At 43.4% G+C, this 15,140-nt stretch overlaps 1 protein-coding gene and 1 non-coding gene across 3 annotated transcripts in view; one reads left to right on the top strand and one right to left on the bottom strand.

Moving 5' to 3' along the window:
- MAF (MAF bZIP transcription factor) overlaps positions 1-15,140 on the top strand; it is a 276,725-nt gene that overhangs the window by 90,955 nt on the left and 170,630 nt on the right. The window lies entirely within an intron of this gene.
- On the bottom strand, positions 4,815-4,947 carry LOC126029370 (small nucleolar RNA SNORA51). The gene has a single exon (XR_007502981.1). It is a non-coding gene; the product is annotated as a small nucleolar RNA SNORA51 (small nucleolar RNA).

Genomic DNA, 15,140 nt, shown 5'->3' with positions numbered 1-15,140 from the left:
GTCTGAGACACCTGAAGATAATTGTGGAAAGGAGCAAAGAGATAAGGCCAGCTTTCATGAAGCCAGCCTGGGCCTCCTTTCTTCCCTCCCTCCCTCCCTCCCTCCCCAGCACCTCTGCCTGCAGGTCATGACAGTCACTTTCTTTGGAAGCCAAGTCTTCCAAATGGAAGCGTGGGCCTGATTGAAGGGAAGCAAGAGCAGGGAAGACAGGGAAGAACAAGAAATCTCCGTGCAAAGGGTCTCATCCGTGCACCCAGGTCATTAAAAGCCCTGGTGACTTTGCAGGCTCCCAGAGCAGTTGCCTCTCCGGTTTCCTCTCTGCCTCCCCTGGATTTGTTTGTCCTTAGTCACCCCCCCTTCCCCTGTGGGGAAGAATCCAGACATGGCGGGGGGGCACGTTTCCCATCTACATATCTCCCCCCCACCCCACCCCGGCACTCCTGTCCTGCCCGAGGTAAGCCAAGCCGATGACAGCAGCATTTGCCGGGAGCCCCGGGGCATGCTGGGGCCGCTCCAGACCCATTTCTGGGACAGCAGGTGCAGTGTGGTCGCTGACACCCAAAATACCTTCTGCAGGCCGGGCGGGCAGGCGGGGGCCAGGGCTCCAGTCGCTTCCTCCAGGGGACAGGCACACTGAGAGGACACCCCAAGCGCTAATCCGCTCACCCAAGAGAACTCAGCATGGCTCAGCGTTTTTTTGCCCAGAGCTGGCCTTGGACAGGGGCATCCCCCCAGGCGCGCCGCCTGGCCCAGAGCAGCCATAAATCAAAAGAGGGGGGCAGGATGGACTCTTTGGCAGATGCCACAGCTGTTGGGGGGACTCCGCAAAGCATCGTAAATCAGGAGCTCACCCCGGTTTACCCGTGCCTGGCTGCCTTGTAAGGACGGCCAGGCCTGTGACAGGAGGAAGGGAGCAAATAGCGCCCGAGAAACTCAGCACCCTGGGCTCATCCTCAGGCTTCCCAGTCTCTCATTTCTCTCTTCGTCCACTTATTACCTGAGATTTATGCGGGACTCAGCCAGGTCGGCTGGGCGACACATTCTAATTTAATTAAATTTCTGTTGGATTGATGTCTGATCAATCAATAATGTTAATGTTTTTGCAATTTGGAGATTAAAGTATGGGCTAGCCGTGGCATACATCCCTCCACCCCCCACCCCGCTCCCTGCAGAATCATGCACTACCTTGACAGTCTTTTCCAAAGAGTGGTGAGGGGCAGTAGGGTGTGTGGGGGTGGGTGGAGAGGTCCCTGCTGGCTTTCCCCTGCCCTTCCTTCCCTCTGGCTCTCCACCAGAGTTTTTCTATGAGTCTTGAGATGTGCATTCTGAGCTGAAGGGAGCCGTGGCCCAGAGCAGAGATTTGCAAAGCTGTCCCCTATATTCATATACATATCAGAGTTTCTGAACAGGACCCTTCAGATGTTGCTGGTTCAGGGACACTCTCTTTCCCTTTGCTGACAACCACTAGCTTTAAGAATTCACTGGCCCAAGCTCTGGGCGGCCTGGGCCTTTTGACCTGGGTCTCGTCCATTTACAAGTTATGTTGCTTGGTGCAAGGTGCTTGATTCCTTTGATAATCTATTTCCCTATCAAAATAATCTGACCAAGTCATTGACTGGTGGTCCTGGTGATTTCTATTATGCCTGTAAATCACCCCCATAGGGTCCCTGAGATGTGTGGTGAGACTTGGGCACCAGTCTCCTTCTTTGTGATAAAGAGTAAAGCAGATCTTGATCTAATTCCTGCTGGGATCTGTCCTCTGGTTGTGGGCAAAAGAGAATGATGGGGTGAGCAAGGTAGGGAGAGTCTAGGGTGCCTCTCCTTTAGGAAAGTCTAAGGGGACCTTCTGGAGAAATAGAGGAGTAGAGGAGGAGGAAAAAGCAAGACAAGAAAGACTAAAAGGGGTTTGCTTGAATGAATTGATCAGTGAACCCAGCCTGATGTAAAGACCCCAGAGTATTGGGGTCTTTAGTTGTTGAACGCTAAACAGATCTTTAGATCTTCAACCTTTTTATGCCTGCTGATATATGGGGCCTGTAAATATCCAAGTCCAGGAACCAGCCTTTATCTCCAAAACTGACCAGTGATGTCCACCCTTCCAACTACCATGGAGCAGTAAAGATTGCTGCACTGAAGGAATGCCTGCCACCAAGCCTTGACCACTAAAATTTCATTTCCTACTGGAAATCCAGCACCACCACCAGCTCTCCATTCCATTGGAGGGTTTCAAGCCTAGATGGAATCTCTTCTCCCTCTTGAACTAAAGAGACTTTGTCTCTAGGTGCCAGAGCAATATCACAGTGGGAAGGGCATTTTGTCTTGCATGCAGACTACCTGGGTTCAATCCCTAGAATTTCACATGATCTCTCTAGCACTTCCATGAGTGATTTCTGAGTGCAGAGCCAGGAGTAACCCCTGGGTATGGCCCCAAAAATAACAACAACAACAACAAAAAAAAACCAGAAACAAAAACAAAGAACCTTTGTCTCAGGGCCAGAAAGGGGCTGTGTTATAATATTAGCCACTACTGCAAAGGCCCAGGGCACATGTTGCCTTCTCACGAGGCTTTGCTGTCTAGCGCCACACCCTTCATTTATGTGCACAACAACTGCGAAGTAGCAAACACATTCCAAAAAGCTTAGCTGCCCGTGGGCTGTATGGATGGCCCCTCTCAGGCAGTGGAAGCCACCAACGAGGAGCAACCTGAACTTTGTCTGTAGCTGCTCTGGTCTAATGCCAGAGGCCAGCTTGAACTCTACACTGCTTAGGGGACCGTGGGGTGCCAGTAGTCCACTGGTTGTGGGTTTAGGGCCTTTCCCCAGCTGAGTTAAGGACTCTGGTACTTAGCTTTCACTCTAACCATATTTGATTTTTTTTTCCTATCCCAGACTCCTTAGCCAAGCTGCTATTTATGAAGTTTGTATTGTTTTCCTTGCACATGTACACACACCCTTTGAGAGATGACTAGAAGGAGAATGACTAGATATGCAGTTGTGGCAGGGTCTGGGGCATGGCAAGGGCACCCTTTATTTATGCCCAGGAGCTGAGTTGTACCCCTGCAGATATCAGAGAACATTGCACTTCTTAGAACCTATGAGAGAGCAGGTGGGATTGGGTGAGGGGTGAGTATGAAGGGGTCAGTCCAAAGACCTCCTCAGCCTGTGGCTTCATACATCAGAATAAACTCTATGTGTATGTGTGTGCACGCGCATGCGTGTGTAGCAGGGAGTGGCCTAACTGGAAAGTCACCCAAATCCAGAAAAGCCCTTCATCCTTTGTACATTGCAGCATAGCTCACCCCCACTTTGACAGTAAATTCATTCGCTGACTAATTCATGGTTTACACAAGGCATCAGGCACATGTACAGCTTTTTTTTTTTTTTTTTGGTTTTTGGGCCACACCCGGCGGTGCTCAGGGGTTACTCCTGGCTGTCTGCTCAGAAATAGCTCCTGGCAGGCACGGGGGACCATATGGGACACCGGGATTCGAACCAACCACCTTTGGTCCTGGATCGGCTGCTTGCAAGGCAAACGCCGCTGAGCTATCTCTCTGGGCCCCACATGTACAGCTTTGCCATGTTCAATATATCTACAAAAAAGAAGGGTGGAGCGCAAGAGTAAACTATTGTATATGTATATGCGAGGCCTTCGGTTCTATTCCCTAGCACCACAGACAAACCAAAATCCCACTATAAAAAAATGAAGATCAGGTAATTAGCCAGTTAGAATAATCATGGCTTGGGCCATCAACATCAAAGAACTTTTCTCCCCAGGGTAGACACCAACCACAAAGGCTTAACTGTATACAGCCCCATCACTTCCCAAAACTCCTTATGGAGATTGAGCCTACTTTATTGCCCACCTTCAATTTACTTTCGTGCCCACCTTGCTGGAGAAGAAATAGGGGATCAAGGCAGCGGCATGATCTAGTTACTTCACATAGCTGAGAAGTATAGAGACTGAAATTCAAACACAGGTGCAGCCATGGACTCAACCCAAAATAGTGGCCCAAGCTTTCCTAGCCACTTGCAAGCCTCTTCTACCATTGGCTCTTCATCTAGAGAGCTTATGAAAACTCTTTAAAATATGAGGCTGTAGAATGATCGCTTAGGGCTGCTTCCCTGGTGACTATTGATCCACTAGTTAGCATCCTCCAGGTGGAAATCATGTCTGTAAACTAGGTCTCGTTGCTCCCCAAGGACTCTGTCTGGTGTCTGCTAAGTCACTTCTGCACAGGCCCTTGGAGCTCCCGGCCTTGCTGACACTAAGAAGTCCGGCTTCTTATTCACGTCAGAGTAACCACAAGGTTCCTCCCCTTCCCTGCCATTACATTCTTGATCCCAGGAACTGGAATTAGCTAGAAACCCAATTCAGACAAATGGCTTGTTTCATCATGAAGTTTCAAACACTTTGCACCCCTTTTTGCTCCATCCCTCCTCCATAATTTTGTAGGTTTTCCATGAACCCTAGACCACACAGAGTTTATTTATTGGGGACAACATTTTCAGCATGTCAGCCATAGAACTAAGCTTACTCTGGGGGAGATGTGTGTGCAAATGCTGAGTTCCTCTACAGAAAATTCTAGAATACAGACATTCAGAGACTGGCTCACCTTGAGTTCCCTAGTGATGGACCCTTCCTGCCTCAGCTAGGAGTCCCCTGCCGGCTCCCATCTTCTCTCTCTGGTCCCCTACAGGCCTCATACTCCACTTATGTAATGGACTCACTGGGTCCCCTCTGGCCATCTGAGATACACTCCCACTCCTTCTCAGGGCCTGCAGCTGCCCAGTACTCCTTTTTTTTTTATTTAATTTTTTTGTCCCCCAATTCACAATACAAACCAGGCAAAGGACCTGGGCTGAGGTGTATATAGGGTGCATTTACTGTACCTCCTCTTTCTATAAAGTCAGTGTAAAGAACACAGCCTGTGGTAAGAATTGGGAGGCCTTACTTTTTTTTTCTTTTCTTTTTTTGATTTTTTAATATATATACATTCCCATGACCAATATCCCAAGTGTCCTTCCTCCCCATCCCACACAGGCCTGTACTCTAGACAGTACTCCTATTCTCAAGCCTATTCTTGACTCACTCATAACGCATGCTGGAAGGACTGAGGAGAGTGTGAACAGATAAAACACATGCCCAGGCCCCCAGTGTCAATCCATAGCATTGAATCCTCTTGGTGGATGCCCCAGGGACAGTATTGGGCCAAGGATCACTGAGAGTGGCCTCTGGACCATGAACACTGCTGGAAAGAGAAGGGATGGGAAGGGAGTAAAAAGGGAAAGAAAGGAAAAGAAAGGAAAGAAATGGAAAGGAAAGAAACAGGAAATGAAAAATAAAAGTAATCTAAAGAAAAAGAGAAGAAAAAAAAAGAAAAATCAAGAGAGAAGTGTGCATGCTTGATCCTTCCCAGCTTTGGCTCCCAGGGGAGCCAGTGGAAGCAAGAAGGGAGGAAGAAGGAAGAGGAGAAGCACTTCTGCTTTCTCGAGGCATCTGTTCCAATTGCAACATCTCTCCAATCCCTTCCTTTTCCTTCTCGCTCCAAACATAGCTCAACCAGCCCTTTCTGTGTATGGCCCTGCACACTTTTTTTCTTTTTTGCAAGCTTCAGCTCTTTCTAAAGTGTTGTCTCCTAACACAGTCCTTCCAGAAGCAATGCCAGCCAACATTTGCTTGGGGGTGGGTTGGTCCATAATAGAAGGTCATACCTGCAGAAACAAGAAGACTCGAAATACAATTCCATTCCTGAATTTGCCGCTGCATTGTCTGCAGCAATGGGAAAAAAAAGAAAGGGTTCATGACATTTAGGGGGAAAAAAAAGACTCTTAATATGCAAGCACTATAAAACCAGAAAAGCAAATGCCCTGGCAATTTTGAAGAACCCCTCATTGACATCTCCAGGAGCAGCTTGGGGCTCAGCGTGCCCCCTGACCTGAATTACAGAAAGGCCAGAAGAAGGGTTTGACGTGACCAAGTAAACATGAACCAGTCTCAGCCCGGGACCAGAACCTGATGAAATGCCAGGTGCCAGTTTTCACAAGGCCTGAGGCCCAGGGGGTATTTTTGGTGTGTTGGCTGGGTGACAGCAGTGGTATCGGTGACACAGGTTTGCCATAACTCAAAGAAGATGGAGAGTTTTCAAAAGCAAGTTGTCACTGGAGCCCACACTCCCTGCCCCGGCTGTGTTTAGCCAGGGATAGAAGCAACAGTGATCCACTTTCTGCTCAGGAATGGTTTGCTGTGTCAAAAGGCGGTTGTGTGCAAGACAAGTGCAGAAGTTAACATATGCAGTTACCTAGCATGAAACTTCTCAGAACACCACAATCACATCTGTCCTGGCCTTCCCCACCGGAATCTTTTACCAGGATTCAGGTTCAAGTGTCTTCAGACCTGTATCTCCCAATGCTTATGTCTATTTTTCTTACTTTCTAGCTCCTCTTCCAAGAACAGAAAGTAAATTAGAAGTCCATTTTGTTTATGTCTTGGATTCTTGTCTCTATTGCTTTTGCTTCCCACCTCCACCCCAGGCTCCTACAACAGTGCCTGGCAGTTAGCATGCCCCCCACACACACACCTCAAAGCATTAATTATCCTTCATCCCCAGGCTGCTAAGCTTGGTTGAGCAAAGGGCAAAAATGTTCTTATGCTCTGAGGAGACAAAATTTCTTTTCTACCGGTTTGTGTGTGTATGATGTGTGTGTATGTGTGTGTATGTGTGTTTAATGTGTGCTTGCACACTGAGTCTTCTTTCAGTTTGACTGAGATAGAATTGATCATTAGGAGTTGTGTCTATGTCATGTAGAGCTACATGTTTTGACATATGTAGGTGTTGATGTGATGTTGTCTAAATGATGAAATGATCAGTTCAACTAGTTTATGTAACTGTCGCTCACAAAATTGTCTCAGTCAATGTAAAAACTATTTATTCTCTTGAGGCCAGAGCATTATAAGTGCAGTGGGGAGGGTGCCTGCTTGCACTTGGCTGACCTGGGTTCAATCCCCAGCATCCCAAATGGTCCCCTGGGCACCTCCAGGAGTAATTCCTGAGTGCAGAGCCAGGAATAATCCCTGAACACCATTGAATGTGACCCCAAAACCAAAGAATCATCCTCTCAATACATTTCAAGTGCATTATAATATTGTCAACTCTTGCCATCTTATTTTTATTACATATTCAAATGTCCAGTTAATCATTCTATGTAGCAGAATATTTTTACTTTTTATCATCGTCTCCTTATTTTCTCCCTCCTCCCCCATCCCAGCCCTGAAAATTGCTATTCTTCTCTCGACTGCTCTGAGTTCTATTATTTTAAATTCCAAATAATAGCTCTTTCAGCATTTGTTTCTCGGGATCTGGCTTACTTCACTTTGCCTGTTATCCACCCCAATCATCCCTGTTGTTACAAATAACAGGATTTCCTTTCTTTTGAAAAAAAGAATAATATTCCACTATCTCTACACACGTACATTCATATAACACTTTTCATATCTACTGGTGGACATTTAGGCTGTTTCCATATTATAAATCGTGCTGCAGCAAATTACAAGAGGAGATATCACTTTGAGATAAGAGTTTCATTTCCTTAGACATATATATGTATATGTATATGTATATATATATATATATATAGAGAGAGAGAGAGAGAGAGAATTGGAATGACTGGATCATGTCATGGTTTTCATTTTTTGGGGGGGCATACCAGGTGGTGCTCAGGGATTACTCCTGAAGTCTATGGGACACCAGGGATTAAACCCAATCTGCCATGTACAAGGCAAATGCCCTCCATGATATGCTATCATTCTGGTTCTATAGTTTTTAATTTTTTGAGAAACATTCATGCTATTTTTTATCATGGCTGCCAGGCTGCTATTTACATTCCCACCCGAAGCACTCAAGAGTTTCCTCCTGCCCCTACCCCAGGAGGCTCTTCCGTACTAATTATTCCTTGATATTTTGGTAGGAGCCATTTGAAAGCCAGAGCTTTAGAATTGTGGTTCTAGTTTGTATCCCTCACCCCATTATCTAAGCATCTTTCTATCAGCCTATTAGCCTTTCAGGGTCTTCCTTTGACAGCTGCCTTCTCATTGCCTTGGCCCGTTTTTGAGAGTTGGATGTTATTCGCCTGTTCTTCACTGGCTTAAGTTCTTCCTGCCCTGGAGAGATTCGCTGCTCTTTCTCAGATATATGGTTTGCAAATATTTTCTCCCAACAGGCAGATTGCCTTCTTTTGCCCTGCTGATGGTTTTCTGGAATGCAAAGGTTTTGAGCATAAGGTAATCCATTTTCCCTTCTGTGATTCTGTGATTTTTCTTAGTGTCATGTCCAAATAATTCATTGACCAGATCAATGTCAAGAAGATTCCCCTGCCCAGTGTTTTCTCCGGATAATTTCACAGATTCCATCTTCTGCTTATTTTTAATCCACTTTGAGTTAATGTGTGTGTGTGTGTGTGTGTCTGCAAGTGTTTGTGCCTGTGTGATTATGTATGGATGCTGTCAAGTAGGGATCTTGATTTCATTCTGTTCTTTTGATGCAGATTCGGTTCTGCTAGCACCATTTATTGGAAACACTGCCCTTTCCCTGCGATGTGTTCCTGTTCCCTGTGTTCTTGTGCAAGATTAGGCCACTGTAAATGCTGGGGGATGCATTCAGAGAGGGAGTGAGCTTGGGGAGAGCTTGTAAGTTCAGTCCAGGAAGGAGCCAACCTTAAGTGGGAATAAAGCTGGTCTTGAAACTCTGAGCCATAGGAAAGAGTCCTAACCTGAATTCTAAACCTGAAAGGTTGCTCATTCTGATTCTGATATCATAGAGCTCTGGAACTCTAGTCTTTTCTCCCAATCTGTGCCTTTGATTGAACTACTTACCATGATAGATCGAATCTCAGTTTTCTCACCTGGAAATGGGAATCATAAAATGGGCTTTTTCCTGGCACTGGAAGAAATGAAATTCATGCCTAGTATCCTCGTGTGTCTGCTATAGCATAAGGATCAATCTGTGTTTACCACTCTGGCTATTTTTATTGTTATCATTTTTTCTTTCCTGCCCCCCACCATGAGCTGAGATAAGCCAGAGAATCTATGATGGGAGGGGCCACTGACAGACCAGGACTGGCCAGAGCAAGTGGAGGAAGCTGAGATCATCTGATTGTCCAAGGAGTCGAGGCTACATTTCAAGCATAGTGCAGGGAGATACCTAAGAACACATGGAGACAGAGACTTTTACATACCCTGGAGCTACAAACTGGCTCCCAGAGCCCTCCCTGAAGTTCTCAAAACTCTTATTACATTGCCAGACAACCTCTTCTTCCCTCACCACCACTATCACCCCCAAAAAAGCCTGTCAATACTAGTTTGGCTAAAAAAGAATCCATAGAGTCACCCAGGCTGTGAGTGAAAGAATGTTAAAGGCTGGACAAAGGAGGAAAGGATTCAGTTGCCCAGGGATCGTCTCCATTTTCCCGAACTATTTTCAGACCAACCACAGGGACACAAGTGTTATGGCTCCTTTCCCCAAATAGTAACCACATGCACGGGAGTGATCTCTCCTCTTTCCCCAAATAGTACCCAGGCCACAGGATTTGAGATGGTCCACAAAGCCTAGTCTTTTAATCCCACTAGCACACAATCAATTACATTCCCAGTGTCTTCTTCCTCTTGGACATACAGTGGACTACATGTCCCAGCATTCCTGCAGCTTGATATACCCTCTGACCCTTTGTGCTGGTGGCAAGGAGTGAAGAGAGGAAAGACCCATCTCTCTCCCCCACCTGCTGGCTAAAGGAGATGGTTCTGGGGGCCTAGAGGAATGTGAAGCTAGGAGACAGGTGGGAGCGGCCTGGGAGACACAGTTGGTCAGAAATACCTGCTTTGAACTTGTGGGAACAAGAAATCTAAATATGTTCTGTTCAGCCTCAAAAACAGGGAGTCTGTTTATTAGTCAGAATGTGCCCCTTGAATGAGGCTAACTTTCCAGTGTCCACTGAGTACTCTCCCTCTTGGAATCAGCAGTCTTCCGCAAGTGGAATATGACTGTTATCATGAGTCAAGACAAATCTAAATTCCCATTCTCCTAAGAATGACCAGGGTCATAACAGACCTTTATTATTTATAATCTAAGAAGTATAACTTTGTTCTGGTGGTGCCTTAGAGACCAAGTATCAGAGGTTCCTAAAGTTTCTAAACAGTAGGTCCAAGACGACTTGTTTTGCATTAAACTCCGCATTTTGGCAGAGGGGTGAAGGTGTGTGCTATACCTAGTAGGGCTCAGGAATTACTCATGACTATATCCAGGGATCAGTCCTATTGGTCCTTGGTGCTTCTATGTTGTGCCAGGAATAAAACTAGGGTCAACCACATGCAAGGCAAATGCTTTATCCCTGCACCTCAGTTTTTTCACTATTTGCTTCTAAGTATGTCCAGTAATAAGTGTACAGGGACACCTTTAGAGGGTCGAAGACAGGATAAAGGAAAAGGGAAGAAGGTTAGGTACTTAAAAATTGTCATTGCAGTGCAGAATTAGGTAAAGTTGGTGGGGAAGGACTTTTACATAAATATGTAAAAATGTGTATATATCAGGGCAGACTTAACTAGATATTCAGAATTTTATTAAATGTTTAAGTGTTAGAAAATAAGTCATAGAGACTATTCTAAGGCCTAGATGGGGGGCCTCAAAAGAAATTAACATTGCCCCCAAATTAAATGGCATCTTCTGAAGGAATTTCAGTCAAAATTCTAAGTGATTCTTTGCTGTTCTTTTGTTCTTCTTTTATTAATGATGAGATGAATCCAGAAGTAGAAGTTTTAGACAGAAGAGTCAATAGATGAGCAAAACAAAAAAGCCCCTAATTTATAGGACTTTAGTATATTATGAAAGTTGCATTTCAAATAAGAATGAAGATGAATTGCCTAATATGTAACAGAAAAACAATTGGTTAGGCTTTTTTCTTAGTTTTCTACAGAGATTTTATAGAAAAATGCCTCTGTGTAAAAGTTTTTCCTATGCATAATGCTGAATGCTAAAAGAATGAAAATGTCAAGGATTAGATTAATACAATAGCTTACAAAATACTCTAAATCAGCATTTCTCAATCTTTTTTGGCTACATCCCCCTTCCAAACTATTTTTTTGTGCCCCAAACCTTATCCTACCTGTTGGCCCTAGTGTCATGTCATGGGCTCCCACTAGCATGGTTTTCACCTGTGGCCCCTTGAGATATCTGGAGGTCCTAGTTCAGCCTCTGGGTGAGAAACAAACCTTTAAATCATGCTATATAAAGTAGTAGACTATAAAGCTAAGAAAATATTTATAACACTTAATAAAGTGTTACTATTCACCATCTGTAAACATCTATTTTTAGGCAAGAATTAAACAATTAAAATTTATATTAAAATGTACCATGAGCTTTTTTGGGGAAGAGGGAAGCTTGATAGGCAAAATATGTAAATATTTTAAAGTCAGTTTTTGTCCCTTTTTTTTTTCTTTGCAGTGCCAGGGAATGAACCCAGGTTTCATACATGTGTGATATGTATTGTACCATTCAAGGAGTCATATTCCTAGCCCCCAAGTATAAACATTTAAACTAACAATTTGATCCAGAAGCTAACTTTAAGGATATAGCCCAATCCCCTCAGTCCAATTGGTCTCATAGGTGTGAAATGTTCTTTGCAAAGATGAGGATAAAAACTAAGATTATTAAAATGAAGACTGGTAGGGAGTAATTTTTTCTTCCAGGTATTAAATATGTATCATAAAGTCTGAGATAGGAAGATGTTATTGATGGAGGGTGGGTTGGAGACCTACAGAGACTATCTCTGAAAATGTCTCCTTACTGTGTAAATAGCTTTTGTCGTGTTTGATTGGCTGTAGTGCCCCAAATGCAAAACAATGGCTGGCAGGTCATAAGTGGGAAGGCTGAAGCTACCTATGTTGAAATAATCTTGGGAAATCTTGCCTCTTTGTCATTTTGTTTCCAATATTCTATATCTATGCATATATATGATGTACATAAATATGCTATCCTGGTATCACTGCGGAGTGAACAAATTACTGTGTGAGACATACCATCTGAGCACTGGCTTTACTGCTCTGCCACTCAGTGATTAATCCTAGTCTCCTAACCTGATCATTTGAAAGGAAAACAGTACCCACCATATTGGGGCAATGAACCAAATATAGATGAGTATGTACATAGCTCTTGTATACTGAAAAAATAGATCTTCATATATATATTTTTGCATTCTCCAGACAGAGCAGTTCTCCCCCAGAGAAACACTTCTTGGGGACTCTAATCCAAGACAATACCTGAATAAACATTCTTCCTCAAACTTTGACTAATGCAAATGTCACATGTAATCCCTTGTGGCCTTTTTTTTTAACCAATTCATGAAAAATGACTTAATAACAAACTACCAAAGAACATAGTCTTACCTATCACTTTACCATTCATTACACAGTTTTGTTAATAAGGCTTTTTTTAAGTTGAAGTTTTGAAAAATACAAAAATGTACAGAGAAGAAAGTAGATTTCCAAAGAGAGATATAACAATTATTATAAGTTGACCCTTTTTGATATCTATCATTTGATAATTTTATCTGCCTTTGTGCTATAATAAACAATATGAAGTAAATTCGTCTCTATAGGGGAACATACAAACATGATGGGTGAGAAATTGGGGATATTGGTGAAAGGAAATTCACACTGATGCTAAAATTGGTGTTGGAACATTTAATGCCTGAAACAACTACGGGTATTATGAATTACTTGATAAATCTCAGTGTTATAATTTAAAAAGAATGTTTTTAAATAAGAAAGTGGTTTGCACCTCTTGAACTTCCTTGGCTTACCCAGTGTTGGCATTTTTCTTCTTGTAATTAGATCCAATTAGCATTTCACTTGGCTTTCATGTTGTAGGTCCAACGTCTCTGGATAATCTAAAACACATAAAAACATGCTCCCTCATGAAATAAAGAAACTCACTCCAGGGCCTCCGTGGGCAAAGTGGTTTCTGTCATCAGCTAAGCAGTCTTCCAGGGGGTAATAGGGAGTGACAGAATCCCCCCCTCCTTGGAATGCTCTTCCTGAGGACACTGAGAGATACCACTATCCGCATAGCTAGACAAGACATAAAAAGGGACACTCTATCCTGTCCTGTCTAACCTGAGAGCTAATAAGAGGCAGGTGCACACATACATACACCCACACAAACATACACTCATTATCATATATCCCAAATCTTAGCGATATTTTTGGGATGACAATTGACTAATTAACATCATTTGATCATCCATGTTCAAAATGTTTCTCTAATTAGCCATCAGAGAGAAACAAAGAAGGTTTATGTCTTTTTTTATAATTGCTAAGAATAAGGAAGGGTCCAAGAGAAAGTACAGGGGTTAAGACACTTGCCTTGCATACAGCTGATCCTAGTTCACTAGCCCCACACCAAACATGGTTGGTTCCCTTAGTACCAACAGGAGTGGTCTTTGAGCACCACACCAGGGATAAGCCCTGAGCACTGCCATTTGGCACTCACATCTCAAATCAAACTAAAACAAAAACTCTAAATTTCAGCACAGCAATAATAGGACCATGAAGGTAGACAAAGAATCTTCAATTTCCCATGTAGTGGGAGGTAGTCATGGATAATGCTACTCAGGATTTCCAGTAATGGTGGCATGTCAGGCCCTGATCAACAATACCATGACCTCCTTGGGGTACCTTGATCTCCCAGGGATATGTGTCTTGTCACTACGAATTAAGCTTATTTCCATTGGAGCAGGACAGAATGTCGAGTATAAGTTAACTGGTCCTGTCACGTGCCAGGCCAAGCCGAAGTCCTGGCAACCGTGTCTCCTACTTCAGGGGGAGAAGTACCTACAGGTTCATACCTGCCCATATATAATTTATTGGACGACTGCCTCATCAAGTATATTGGTTTTTATAGCTTCACTATTGTCAGCATATTTCAGATTGGATTTGCTGCTGACATGGTTGAATGAAAAAAAATACATACTGACATGTTTCAGTATTGCAGTTGACATTTTAGTCTGATTATTAGTTGTTTCATTCCGAGCAGTAGCATTGTCCGCATGGGTTTGTGCTCAAAGAAACCTCTGTCCATCCTGAAAAGGTACCTGGCTTGGGGTCCCTGTCCTGCTCTCCTTCCCAGAGAGTGAGGAAGAAGTTGTGCTATAATGCATGAGTCAGTTTGCAGGTGACTTGTGTTGCCCTGAAAATACCTGCAAAGCTCATTTGGAAAGTATTTTGGGGAGGGAACTTTTCAGAAGAGAATAGAGATGCCTACTTCGTCCTCCTCAACAAAGTATATTTATGGTTCCAAGCAGACTTTCTCTTCATCAGCAATAACCACCACACCAGACCATGATCAGTCTCTGTAAGGTTCCATTTGACCCAAATTTCCTGTCAGCCCTCCCAAAATCTCCCAGACAAATGCATAAGCTCCAGTTGCTCCAGCCTTGTCTATCTCCTAGCAAAGCTTGTTGGAAAGACAATTTTTAAAGTATTCATTCTTCTCTGCTGCAAATTACACATATTCATTTGCATTCAAATAGAGCCATTGTTTATTCAATGCTTAATATTTAGCAAAATGTCCCAGAATATAAAAACAAAACAACAACACAAGAAACAGGAATATATTCACTCATTGAGAGGTATGACTTGTATTCTTTCTTCTGAAAGAGCTATTTTTAGGGTGACTGCTTCCTAGGGTGGGGAGATCTGGGTAGACACAATCAAAGGTCCTATTGTAGAAGGGTCTTGTCTAGCCAAGGGGACTTTGGTCATCTCTTACTTAGCCAAAGGTAGTAATGAACAGCTTTGTTTAGTGGAGTTATCCTAACCTTATCCCAGGTCTTTTCTTCATTTTCTTACGTTTTTTTTAGTTTTGTCCATGCCATGTTGTAAAATCTCAATGTATTTTGGCTATGGTAAATGATGACAATCTTGAATAACTACTATTGCTGGAACCAGAGAAATGAATCTTCAACAGAAAATAGTGGGTTTGATATGTCAAGAATATGTATTTTTTGAGATTAATGTTTAAAAAGTGACTATCTGGAAACTTAGTATCATGCTTGAGAAAGGAATATGTATTTCAGAAGGGAATATTGGCTTTATGG

The sequence above is a fragment of the Suncus etruscus genome, chromosome 14, assembly GCF_024139225.1.
Source record: "Suncus etruscus isolate mSunEtr1 chromosome 14, mSunEtr1.pri.cur, whole genome shotgun sequence".
Lineage (NCBI taxonomy): Eukaryota > Metazoa > Chordata > Mammalia > Eulipotyphla > Soricidae > Suncus > Suncus etruscus.
The sequence above is the reverse complement of the archived record's forward strand: the minus strand, read 5'-3'. Positions and strand labels throughout refer to the sequence as shown.